The sequence below is a fragment of the Diceros bicornis genome, chromosome 34 (assembly GCF_020826845.1).
Source record: "Diceros bicornis minor isolate mBicDic1 chromosome 34, mDicBic1.mat.cur, whole genome shotgun sequence".
NCBI classification, from domain to species: Eukaryota; Metazoa; Chordata; class Mammalia; order Perissodactyla; family Rhinocerotidae; genus Diceros; species Diceros bicornis.
This window is the reverse complement of record NC_080773.1, coordinates 23,903,905-23,918,045: the sequence shown is the minus strand read 5'-3', so window position 1 is coordinate 23,918,045 and position 14,141 is coordinate 23,903,905. Positions and strand designations below refer to the sequence as shown.

General features: G+C 35.6%; 1 pseudogene; it reads left to right on the top strand.

The window, feature by feature from the left end:
• The first annotated feature begins 4,281 nt into the window (after positions 1-4,281).
• On the top strand, positions 4,282-9,851 carry LOC131397638 (vomeronasal type-1 receptor 4-like; annotated as a pseudogene).
• The last annotated feature ends 4,290 nt before the right edge of the window (positions 9,852-14,141 follow it).

Genomic DNA, 14,141 nt, shown 5'->3' with positions numbered 1-14,141 from the left:
CCTTCCCCTCTGGTAACCACCAATCCAATCTCTGTCCCTATGTGTTTGTTTATTGTTGTTATTATCTACTACTTAATGAAGGAAATCATACGGTATTTGACCTTCTCCTTCTGACTTATTTCACTTTGCATTATACCCTCAATGTCCATCCATGTTGTCACAAATGGCTGGATTTCATCGTTTCTTATGGCTGAGTAGTATTCCATTGTGTATATATACCACAGCTTCTTTATCCATTCGTCCCTTGATGGGCACTTAGGTTGCTTCCAAGTCTTGGCTATTGTGAATAACGCTGCAATGAACACAGGGGTGCATGTACCTTTGCAAATTGGTGTTTTCAAGTTCTTTGGATAAATACCCAACAGTGGAATAGCTGGATCATATGGTAACAATTGGGAGAAGATATTTGCAAACCATACATCTGATAAGGGCTTAATCTCCAAAATATATAAAGAACTCATGCATCTCAACAACAAAAAAACTACCAACCCAATTAAAAAATGGGCAAAAGACCTGAACAGACATTTCTCCAAAGAAGATATACAGATGGCCAATAGACACATGAAAAGATGTTCAAAATCACTAACTATCAGGGAAATGCAAATCAAAACTACAATGAGATATCACCTCACGCCCGTCAGAATGGCTATAATTAACAAGACAGGAAACAACATGTGTTGGAGAGGATGTGGAGAGAAGGGAAGTCTCATACACTGCTGGTGGGAGTGCAAACTCGTGCAGCCACTATGGAAAACAGTATGGAGATTCCTCAAAAAATCAAGGATAGAACTACCAGTTGTCTTTTGATTAGTGTTTGCATGGCACATCTATTTCTATCCTTTTACTTTTAACCTACTTATTTCATTACATTTGAAGTGTGTTTCTAGAAGACGGAGTATAGTTGGGTCGGTTGGGTCTTTTTTTTAAAACCCAGTTTGAGAATCTCTGCCTTTAATGGGTCTATTTGGCCATTTACATTTAATGTAATTATTGATATGTTAGGATTTAGCCTAGATAAGCCACTTTATTTTTTATTTTCTGTTTGTTCCCTTTGTTTTGCATTCTTGTCTTTCCTTTCTTACCTTTTAAGGTAAGGAAACCTTTTAAGGGTTATTTGAAGAGTTTTGGTATTCCACTTTAAGTTATCTATTGCGTTTTGGACAATATGTGTTTGCATATTTTTTAGTGATTGTACTTGAGATGAAAATATACACACTGAATTCATCACTGTTTACTAGTATCAACAGTGTACCAATTAAAGTGGAAACTTTACCACCATTTAGGCCATGGTACCCTTCCTCTTTTAGGATACATTTATCTTCAATACTACCTCTCTTTATATCTTAAAATCTCAATCAGAAAAATATTGAAATCCAAATTATGTTTTTTACTTTCAATTGTTGAGTATGTTTCAAGAACCCATGAAGAGTATAATCTATTATATTTGCCCAGATATTTACCATTTCTCTTGATCCTCCTTTGATCCTGATAGTCCAGATTTCATTCTGCTGTTTTTTTTTTGCCTTATCTCTAAAGAACTTTCTTTAGCAATTTTTGTAGAGCAGATCTCCTGACTATGGATCTGCCTAGTTTTCCTTCTTCCAAAGATGCCTTTATCTTGTCTTCATTCTTGAAGGGTATTTTTGCTGGATATAATGGCAGTTCTTTTATTTCAGCCACACATATCTGGATTCCAGGGTTCTTAATGAGAAATCTGCAGTCATTCAAATTGTTTCCCTGTGGGTGATGTGTCATTTTTCTCTGGTTGTTTTCAGGATTTTTTCTTTGTCTTAGTTTTCAGCTATTTGATTATGATATATCTGAGTATGGATTTCTTGGGGATTATCCTGTTTGAAATTCATTGTTTCTTCAGTTTGTAGGTTGATGTCTTTCAGCAAACTTGGACATTTTCAGGTATTTTTGTAACTTTTTTCAGCCCTGTATTTCTTTGTCCTCTCCTGGGACTCTGATGGCATGAATGTTAGATTTTTGCTATTGTCCCGAAGGTTTCTGAGACTCTGTTAATTTTTTCCCTATCTTTCCCTCCCTCTTTTGTTCTGATTGGGTAATTCCTATTGATCTATCTTCAAGTTCACTGTGTCTTTCATCTGTCATCTGTATTCTTCTAGTCAGTCTAGTCATTGAATTTTAAATTTTGGTTTTTATATTTTTCAGTTCTGAAACTTCCATTTGGTTGTTCTTTATATTTTCTATTAGTTGGCTTATATTTTATTTTCATATTTTCTATTTCATATATTCTATTTTGCACATATTTTCATATTGTGCGAGTGTGTGGGCAACTGCTTGTTAGAGCATTTTTATAGTATTTCTTTTAAAGTCTTTGTCAGATCATCCCAACACCTGTACCCTCTCATTATTTGCTATTTATTGATTGTCATTTTCCATGCAAGTGTAGACTTTTGTGGCTCATCCTTATATTCTGAGTAAATTTGGTTTGTATTCTGGATGTTGGAATATTATGTTATGAGACTCTGGGTCTTGTTTATATGCAGTGGAGAATGTGGATTTTTTTTAACCTTCTGTGAACTGTCATTCCAACGTCAGGTCAGTTTTCAAAGCCTTTGCAGTGCTATTCAAGTCTATCCCAAGTATAGGTAGATAGGATTGGGCAGAGGTCTCCCCGTTAGCTCAGTTCTCAAAGTTCTTGGGATCCTAAATATGGCCAGTTCTATGTATAGACTGGCTGAGTTTGAGCATAGCAGTTCATAAATGACATTATGAGTCCTCATTCTACAGCTTCTGCCTTTTCATTATTGTTATGGTGGGAGCAATGGTATTTTGTGACTTTCTATATCCTAACTTGAAGTAGAAGCGAACTTTTAAATTTGAAGGTAGAACACCATAATTTAGCCAACAAAATAGGAAAAATGTTAATTTTTTAAAAACAAGACAAAAGCACAAATTATTAACAGTCAGATGGATAAACTTGAGTGTGTTAAGATTAAGAATAGGAGTCAGATAAAAAATAATCCACAAACTAGAAAATATAAATAGCAGATTATTTTTATAATATACAAGAAACTATTGAACATCGATACAAAAATACAAAACCTTTGGTTAAAAATGGGCAAAAGTTATGAGTAAGATATTGCAGAATATGAGCCACAGTGGACAATGAACTGATTAAGAAGATTTTAACTTCTAGTTACCAGGGACTTTATATAAAAACTGTATGGAGATACTGTTTTACATTCATCAAATTGCCAAATATTAGAGTCTCTAGATTCTAGTATTAGAGAGTATATGGAGCACAACAGATATTTAAGTACTATTTGTTATGTAAATATTCACTTCAGAAACTAATTTGAAGCTGTGAGTGAAAAGATGCACACACTTTAGTGCCAGATTTTCTCGTCTTTCTATAAACTCTAGAAATAAATGCAAGCGACTGTGCTCTAGGGCCCACATAGAGAGACATTCATTGTGGCACTCTGGGCCATAGAAATAAGTCAGAATAACCCAATATTTATGAACTTGAGAATGGATGAAAAATAAGGATATAGTAATAAATTGGAATACAAACCAACAGGGAAAATGAATTAACTTCAGCTACCAATTTAAGCTTCTATAATTCCACAAATACATCTTTGAGGATAAAAAATAATCCTCTTGATTAGAGCTTGATGAGAATACATATAGGCTAATGCCACCCATAGAAGTTGAACCCAAACATTATTTCAACAAAACTACACAAGATTTAAATATATAAGGAAAAGTGAAGGGATAATAAAACACGTCAGAATGGTTAACCCTAGTTCTGAGGATCTAATGTACAGCATGGTGACTACAGTTAATAATTCTGTGTTGTATACTTGAAATCTGCTGAGAGAGTAGATCTTAAGACTTCTTACCAAAAAAAGAAACTATGTGAGGTGATAGATGTGTTAATTAACCTGATTGTTGTTATCATTCCACAATGTATATGTATATCAAATCATAGTGTTTACACTTTAAATATATTATAATTTTATTTCTCATTTATATCTCAATAAACCTGGAGAAAAGAATGGTTAACAGTGAGGGGAAAGAGAAGAGTATGGTAATTTATAGAAGCACAAACAGATGTTGAACGTTATTGATAGTTTTCTGTTAATTGAGTTGTATTGTACGTGAATATATGTTCTTTTTATTGTTTTTACATCTCATGTTATATATTATGAATGAAATATTTAACAGTAAAACTTTTGGAGCCATTTAAATCTCTATCTGTGGCGAGTAATTTTAAAGTGAAAGAGTCCACAACAAAACACCTATGTTAGAATGCTGAGTGATACCTGCAATGGTTGGGTTACAATAAAACTCACTGTACTGCTTTATGCTTGCACTCTATGGAATGTTCAGGAATGGGAACAGGCTGTAAAAGCAGGAGGTAGGACAGGAGGAAAAATGAATGTGTTCTCTGAGGAGCTGCTCTGATGTCAGATTATATCAAGTCCTGAGGGAATTTCCATCAGCTGAGTGAAAACTAACTATGATCGTTTTCCTAGATCCTAAAGTTTCATTTTTATTTAGTTCAACTTGGGAAAATGTACATCCTCAGATGGTGACTGTGCACTGCTGATCAACAGACCTAATAAATTTACCAGGAGAATCATTCTGCATCTGGGAGAGTGATTTATTGTTCCTCTGGGCACATCAAAATGATCCTCAAGAAACAAGGTCATGGAGACAGCAGGTGACAAGGTGATCCATTGGGAGGAGAAGTCCTGCTATCTGATCCCTGATATATAGTCTTTACGGGTCAGATCCAGCCTTTCTAAGATGTCTCAATTTTGTGGGGTAGCCAACTGCCTTTAGGAAGGATTCTGCCACACTCAGCCTTGAGACTGAGAGCGAGGTATTGATACAGGGTCAAGACAAAGTTGACATGAGGGAAGCCATGTTGTAGAAAAGAAACCCTACTGTAACTTTGAATGACCTCTGACTAACCAGCCCAGCAGGATATGCACCTTCCAGGAGATCTAACTGCTATGTTGATTTTATGACCCCTGCTTGTGCATGTACCTCCCAGCTGTGATAAGAAGATAACTTTGCTCTTTTGAGTTCCTTAGGAATGTAATGACCCCCCAACTGGCAATCTATGCTAATAGCTATCCTCAATGAAAACTGAAGGATCTGGTGTGGCAACTCCCAGTCTGACCAGAAGGTCAACATTCCTAATCCCCTCTCCAATAACCCACCAGCCTATATAACTGCTGTAAGACTTTGTGCCCCTTAAGATTTTTTTTTTCAGACATTAGTTGGCCATCTTCCCTCTTGCTAGCAAGCTGTAATAAAAAAGGTCCTTTTTCTCCTACCACCTTGCCTCTTGTCTATTGACATATCTTGTGACGAACAGAAGGCTCCACATTGGGCTGTAACAGTATGAAGACCTTTTCAATATTCCCATTCCCCATTCTAGCTTCTCTAGCTTCCTTAGTGAGACTTCAATTTTTTTCGATTTAACCTTCTGTGAATTTTCTGTTTGACAGAAGAATATTTTGTCTTCGTTCTCATATTAATGTCACGATTTCTCTTTTCCTCCATATATTTGCTCTTACTTTCATGGTTCTTTCATCTCTTGGATTGTTTAGTATCTCTTACAGCTCTCCAATACTGTTTCTTTGTCTTCAACCAATTTTGTTTCATTTGAAAACCGTATCAATATTTTCTTCATTGTATTTTGACTTTAGTATTCACAACAACTGGAAAATTCTGTATAATCCATATAATGGGTAATTCTGTTTTTCTTCACGTCTCTTTTAGACTCTATACTGTTGTGGAAGCAGGAGAATCCCCCTCCACCCTTTCCCTCAAGGTTCTTATGGCTGGCCAAATAATTAAAAGACAGGTTAGCAGGAGAAAATCAAGCAAAGTTTAATAACAGGTATACGTGGGAGAAACCAGGGAAACTGAGTTTCTCAACAAATGGAGGAGGTTTTCACCTTAAATAGATTTAGATAAAGACAAAGGAGGATGTTGAGGGTGGGGGAGGAGGCAGCTATGGGGGATTTTAGAGGGAAAGAAGATAATTCACATGGAGATAGAAATGCAAATGTTTGTCTGACAACACTTTACAGGGCCACCTGGAGAATGTGGCCTGGGATAGAGAGAATTTTTGATAAGATGGGCTTGATGGTGCCTTTCCTATTGTAACATCTATTTTACATTATATTACAGCCATCATATGATAGTAACTCCTTCCTGAAACAGGCCTTCTATGCTAAATTCTTTAGGCAGTTTGGAGGAGGTCAAATGTCCATCAGAGAAAATAATCAAACTAAAGAAACATATTTTGGGGTGGCCAATTTTGATCTCCCACAATACCTTAATTGACATTTATTTATATTTCATATAATTTTCCTCTCAGTTTCATTCTATTACTTATTTTTTTAATATGTTATCCTCACTTCTGTTTTTCAAGCATTTTATTTTTATAGATAATACCCTTTATATCAAATTATCATACATTCCTTTTCATTTAGAAATGCTTAATTACATTTAGACTAGTTTATAACACTGCTTCCTCTTAGAGGTTTTACACCTTTTAAAAATCATATATTAATTCCTAAGTTCGCCATATTTTTATGCTATTTAAATGGCATCATTCTTTAAACTGCATTTGAAAACCACTTTTATGCTGGCATACAGAAATGCAAATGATTTTTATGCTGACTTTGCTTTCAGTAACCGTGAAAATCATTCTTAAAAATTCCCAAATTTTAGCCAATGATTCTATCTCTTCCCTTCTTAGTATTTATAGGATCTGTCAATGATAGAAGATAGCTTGTTTCTTTCCAATGTCAACATAAATAATCCATAATCAATCTATAAATCAAAATTGGGGTGAGTTTATTATGAGCCAACTTTTGAGGACCATGGCCCAGGGCCTTCCTTTCCTAAAGAAAGAAGGGCACCAAAGAATTGGGGTGTACAGAGCTGTTATATACCGTCAAAGAGCATATATCACATATGATTGCAATGTCCCATTTACAATAGCCACAAGATCGCCCTGCCAGATTGCCCTGCCAGAATAGCTATTGATGGACACAGTGGGGAGCAGGTCTGCTGTCTTGATGGGTGTGGCTGCTTTCAGGTCTGTTGTCTCAAGCTGGGTGGTCACAGGATGAGTGCAGCAATCAAATCCTAGCTAGGGAGAAATGCTTATCCTTAAGGAAATGCCAATATGGGCGAAGTTGCATCCTTATCTTAAGGGCATTTACTCTTCTCTTTGAGACATGGTAAAGCAGATACACAATACATGTTTAAAGGCAACAGGCCCCATTAGAAAAACAAACTCAGGCTGAAGTAGTTTTACCCCAGTGGCTTCCTCATGTGCTCCAATATATCCTATTGCTTGCCATTTATTTATCACCAATTATTATAAATTTTACTTTCTTTCTTTACTATAAAGCCCAGGAAGTAAAAAAACATGACTGGTGATAGCAGACGTTTATCTCATAGCCAGTCTCAAAGGAAAATGTTTCAATATGCAACTTTTATATGATACTGTTGACAAAGTACACGTTTTTTCAGGGTAGGTTATCCCTTTCTTTTGCCACAGTAAACATTTTTATCATAAATAAATGTTGAATTTTATCACATGATCTTATGCATATCTCGAAGTGATCATATCTTTTTGTTCCTTTAGTCCACTAGTGTGGATCATCATACAAGTAATTTTCCAATAGTTAAATTACTTCTCATGTTCTGGATAATTCTTTGGTCAAATGCTTGATTCTTTTTACATCTATATTGTGGGCACAATTTTATAATTATTTTGAATAAGTTGCTTTTTCTCTGGTTCATAAAATATTTTAAAATTTCCTTTCCATACTACTTTTGTTACATTTTGCCACCAAAGTTATGCTAACCTCATAATGTGAGTAGTGGAATGTTCTCCCTTTTTCCATCCTTAGCACTTGAGGGTTTGGCTTACTTCACCGTTGAAGCATTTTTTGAGATTTCTTATGGAATGACTTTTTGTACACTGTTCAATTTCTTCATGAGGAGCCTTGCACATTTAGGACTTTCTGTATCCTATTATCTTTTCTAAGTCCAGTCACCTAGAAATTTGCTTCCATATCTCCTAAAATTCCATATTTATTGGCATAGTTAATCATAGCATCATGTTATTTTCTAATATTTGCAGGTTCTCCACTGCTATCTCTTTAACATTTTCAGTCCTGATATTATTTGTGCCTTCCTTTGAAGGAGACTTACGGTCTCACATAGGTTGTTAATTTTATCATTCTTTCAAGGAACTTTTCTTTTTTTGTGAGGAATATTAGACCTGAGCTACCATATGTTGCCAATCCTCCTCTTTTTGCTGAGGAACATCTGTGCCCATCTTCCTCTACTTTACATGTGGGATGCCTGCCACAGCATGGCTTGACAAGCGGTGCATAGGTCTGCACCTGGGAACTGAACCTGCGAACCCTAGGCCACTGAAGTGGAGCATGTGAACTTAACCACTACACCGCTGGGCCAGCCCCTCAAGGAACTGACTTTTGATTTTGTTTGTTTTCTTTTTTCATATGAGAGTTATCTATTAAATTATGCTTTACTTATATCAATTCCATTTATTTCTTTTAGGATTAATTTGCTAGCCCTTTCATAGTGGCACTCTCTTCTTTATCTTTTCCATTTTAATTAGCAATTTGAATTCCACTGTCTTTATAACCTAATTCTATACTCTAGGTTCTGAAGAATTCCTGGAATCCAGTCTCTGGAAGTGATTCATCTTGGCCTGAAATACAGAAGACTTGAACATTTCAACACCATCTCCTCATATTGAACTGTCAATTATTATATTCTTCCACAGGCTCCATTATTTATAATTTCACAATATAATCTATTTTGTTTCATTTGAAACCTGTTTGACCTAATTAAAACATCAGTAAGATAATGTTTTCAAGTGATACTATTTTGGGGGTTTTTCTCTATATCTCAAATTTGTATTGGGTTTTTGGGGAACTCATTACTCTTCATGTTACATATATACACCTTCTTAACTCAATCTCACATGAAGAAGCCCATTGATTTGATTTTAATACAACTGACATTGGTGGATGCTTTGACATCATGTTCAAGTTGATACCAGGTGTCATGTCGTCCTGTCAAGTAAGACATTTTCTGGACGATGTTGGTTGTAAGGCAACTTTGTACACATACAGAGTTACTTGGAGTCTTTCCATCTGTACTACCTCCCTCCTGAGTGCATTTCAAGCCGTCACTATCAGTCCCAGTACTTCTAAATGGGCAAGGATTAAATCTAAAATCTATACATGCATTTTTCCCTCTTTCCTTTTCTTCTGGATCATCAACATGCTCATCTATATCCACATCATCCACCCTGTAGGAGCTTATCAGAATTTCATGATTGTTGGTTCTGGGTATTCTCAGGCACACTGTCATAATGAGCAGGCAAAAGGGCAGCCAACTGTGTTATTTTAAAGTGTCATCGTGATTCGAGATCTGCTCTTCTTGATCCTCGTGATGTTGTCCAGTATCTGCATGGCGAATCTCCTCTACAGACACCGCCGGAGAGTCCAGCATGTTTGCAGTCCCAGCCTCTCTTCCCAGCCGTCTCCTGAAATCAAAGCCACCCACAGTATCCTTTTGTTGTTAAGTTGCTTTGTTTTCTTTTATTGTGCACACAACCTCAGTACCTTTTGTTTTTTTCATAGACTTGAGAAAAACTTGAGCCTGGAAAGAATTACTGGGATTATTTCTTCATGCTACCCAACCATCTGCCCTTTTATGCTGACGATAAATAATAAGATTATTACCAAACGTACTTCTTCCCTAAGATGAGAATTACCTTTTCTCAAAGAGCATTCAGTGGCTGATCTGACACTCCACAATTGAAATCTAACACAAACACAGGTGCATTTACCCAACACACAGCAAAAGCCAATCACAGAAACATCAGGCTTGTAGCAAGGAAAGAGGTTTGTTATCGAGAGGCAGCCAGACAAGGAGATGGGAGTTAAAACTCAAATGCACCACGTTGAAGGGGAAAAGGTAGGGGTTTTCATCTGGGGTTTTAGGTAGGGGAGGAGGAGCATATGACCTTGCTGACTGGTGCCTTCCCATGAGTTTTATCTTGAGGCTCTGGGTCATCTTCACTCTGCATTTGGCTTTGTGAGATTAAATTTCTTTTTTTCTTGATCATCTGCACCTTGACTTTTGGGGAAAAATAATTCACTCACAACAGAAAGAAGTGGTTAGTTTTAGTAGCTGAGTATGTGCATGCACAGCTACTGTTAGCAGAGCTTATCTCAAATTGTTTTCTCCCTTTTTTTTGCACTAATCCAGGGAAAATTTTAACTTTTTTGTTCTCAGTTTCACAACTTCTTTGCATAATGATTTATATGAGGAAAAAATGCCATATGGTTCTTTAAGACTTGAAATGGGGCCAGTCAGAATTGAGACATGCTGTCAAATAAAAATATGTATGGATTATAAAATCTTAATGTGAATAAAACTATACATTAAATTAATCATTTTTGTATTGATTATGTGTTTATATCATACATTTTGGGTTTAAAGAAATATACTTATATTTTTAAAATTAGTTACCTGCTTGTTTTTCCTCTTTTAAAATTGTGGCTACTAGAAAAATTAAAATTACATTTGAATCTTGCATTGTTATTTCTTAAACAGTGGTGGTCTAGGGAAACTCATTTATCCATTTAAGTAATATTTGCTATCCAATCTATATAAAACAGGTAAGTTTTTTAAGTGTTGGGAATAGATCAGTTTTAAGACAGGCAAAACATAATTACTAAGGAGATTTTATAGGATGTTTGAGCTATGGGAAAAATAGAAGCACATATGATAAGTTATAAAAAATACAACAGGTAGGAGAATTGGGAGTGCTGAGAGTTTCACTCCTTAATACTGTTGAACGACAACTTTCAACTGAGCAAATTTTAAAAATCTTATTGGCTATATTCAATGATTCATAAATTGGGCAGTGGCCCATGTAGCAGATAGAAAGGAGCTCTGAGGAGTTGTACAAAATGAAAGACTTTTACAGGCAGAAGAGAGTGGACAAGGAAGTTACACTAGCCAAAATCAGATTGGTTTGCAAGGTCACCTTCCTTTAGGGATCAGCAGGGGTCTATCAGGCATATTACCTTGCTGGCGCTGATGAGGTAATTTCAGGTTGACTGGTTTAAGACTCCATTCCTGGAAAAACCTGAAACTGTAATAAAGTTAGGTGTTAAGTCTCAGTTTGGTGATGTGGGGCTTAGCATAAGTGACTCCATTTTGGGCCTGTTGTCTCTTTTTTAATAATTCACAATAAAATGCAATCCTGTATCTCTCAATGTCTATGTAAATTCATCCATAATGATAACCCCAGCCATGTTATGCTGATATATTTGTCATTTTAGATCAAATCTATTATGATAATTTCAATGAAATATTTGAATCAATTAAATATCAAGAAATATGTTATTTCAATTAAATATTCTTGTTCATTTTAAATAATTCTTCATCAGAAATAGCATAACACTGTCCCAATCTATTGTGGTCGGTCCATGTGCTTTAAATATATTTGGTGTGCAAAATTTTTGCTCAGTTCCATTTTCCCTCATTTTCATCTTTTGCTATTTTGAGGTCTCTGTACTATTTAATTCTGCATTTCATGAATTAACTATTTATTTCATTGTTCAGTTCCTCAGGGATACGATACAAGTGATATGTAGCTTGAATCCTTGCATACCTGTTTTTCACCATGACTGATGGATCCTACCTTGCCTCATCCTGTGACTCTCTGGCCTTAGTCCTTTTCACTGCATTGAGTTTCAACTAGTTTCCACCATTTTCCAGCATTCTGTGGTGCAGACAACACATCCAACATGAGACTGATGTTTTGAAGAAACTTCTCTCCATGAGCTTCTCAATTTGTGATTTATCCTCAGGTAAATATTCATAGAGTTTGTAGAATATTTCCCAGATAAAGGGAGGTGTGTTTTTCTTTTTCTTCCCTTTTTACTTTGAAATGATTTTAGATTTACAAAAGTATTGCAAAAATACTAGAGTTCATGTTTAATGCTTCACATTCCTCTATTTGTAATCCATCTATCATCTTTGGGGAAGTATCTGTTCAGATCTTTGCCTCATTTTTTATTAGATTGTCTGTTCTCTTATTGTTATGTTCTAAGGTTTCTTTCTTTTTTTTTTATAATTTTATTTATTTATTTTCCCCCCAAAGCCCCAGTAGATAGTTGTATGTCATAGTTGCACATCCTTCCAGTTGCTGTATGTGGGATGTGGCCTCAGCATGGCCAGAGGAGCGGTGCGTCGGTGCGCGCCCGGGATCCGAACTCAGGCCACCAGCCGTGGAGTACGCACACTTAACCGTTAAGCCACGGGGCCAGCCCATAAGGTTTCTTTTTTTTTAGCCTTATTGAGGGATACTTAATATGCAGAAAATTGCACATATTTAATGTGTACGTTTTGATGAGTTTGGACCTATGCATACACCCATGATACCATCACCACAATCAAAGTAAATAAACATATGCACAACCTCGGAAAGATTTCTTGTGTACCCTTGCTTTTTGTGTGTGTGGTAAGAACACTTAGCATGTGATCTATCCTATTAACAAGTTTTTAAGTGCACGAGACAATATTGTTAACTATTTGCACTATGTTATACAGTGGAATTCTAGAACTTAATCATCTTGTATAAGTAACTATATATCCATTGATCAGCAACTCTCCATTTCCTCCTCTCCCAGCCCCTAGAAACCACCATCCTATTCCATGTTTCTATGAGTTTGACTATTTTGTATACCTCTTATAGGTGGAATCACACAATATTTTTCCTTTTGTAGCTGACTTGTTTCTCTTAGCATGATGTCTTCCATGTCCATCCATATTTTTGCAAATGGTACATTTCATTCTTCTTCAAGGCTGAACAATATTCCATTGTATGTATATACCACATTTCTTTATCCATTCATCTATGGATGAACACTTGATTTGTTTCCAAATCTTGGTTATTGTGAATAAAGCAGCAATAAACATGGAAGTGCAGATATCTTCAAGATTCTGATTTCAATTCTTCTGGATATAGACCCAGAAATGAGATTGCTATATCATATGGTCATTCTATTCTTAGTATTTTGGGGAACTTTTATATTGTGTTCCATAGTGACTACACCATTTGACATTCCACTATCAGTGTACGAGGGCTCAAATTTCTCCATATCTTTGCCAACACCTATCTCTTGTCTTTTTGATAATAGCCATCCTAACAGGTACGAGGTGATATCTCATCATGGTTTTCATTTTCATTTCCCTGATGATTAGTGATGTTGAGCACCTTTTCATGTATCTGTTGGACATTTGTATATCTTCTTTGGAGAATTATCTATTCAGATCATTTGCTCATTTTAAAATCAGGTTATTTGGTTTTTTGCTATTGAGTTCTATGGGTTCCTTATATAGTTTGGAAATTAACCCCTTATTAGATATATACTTTGCAAATGTTTTCTCACATTCTGTAGGTTGCCTTTTCACTCTGTTGATTGTTTTCTTGTTGTGCAGAAGTCTTTTGGTTTTATATAATCCCAGTTTCTATTTTTCTTTTGTTGCCTGTGCTTTTAGAGTCATATCCATGAAATCACTGTCAAGAACAATGTCATGAAGCTTTTCCCCTATGTTTTCTTCTAGGAGTTTTACAGTTTCAGGTCTTACATGTAAGCCTTTAATCCATTCTCAGCTGACTATTATATACGGTATAAGATAAGGGTCAAATTTCATCCTTATACATGTGGGTGTCCAGTTTTCCCAATACCATTTGTTGAAAAGACTGTCCTTTTCCCATTATGTGTTCTTAGCACACCTCACAAGATCAATTGCCCACGTATGTGAGAGTTTATTTTGGGGATCTCTATTATATTCTGTTCACTTGTATGTCTCTTTTGAAGCCAGTACTATACTGTTTAAGTTACTGTGGCTTGTTAACATATTTTTAAATCAGGAAATATAATGCCTGTAACTTTGTTCTTCCTCAAGATCACTTTGACTAGTCTGGTTCTTTTCTGGTTCCATATGAATATTAGATTGTTTTTTCAACTTTGTAAAAAAAAGTGTCATTGATATTTTGATGAGAATATCAA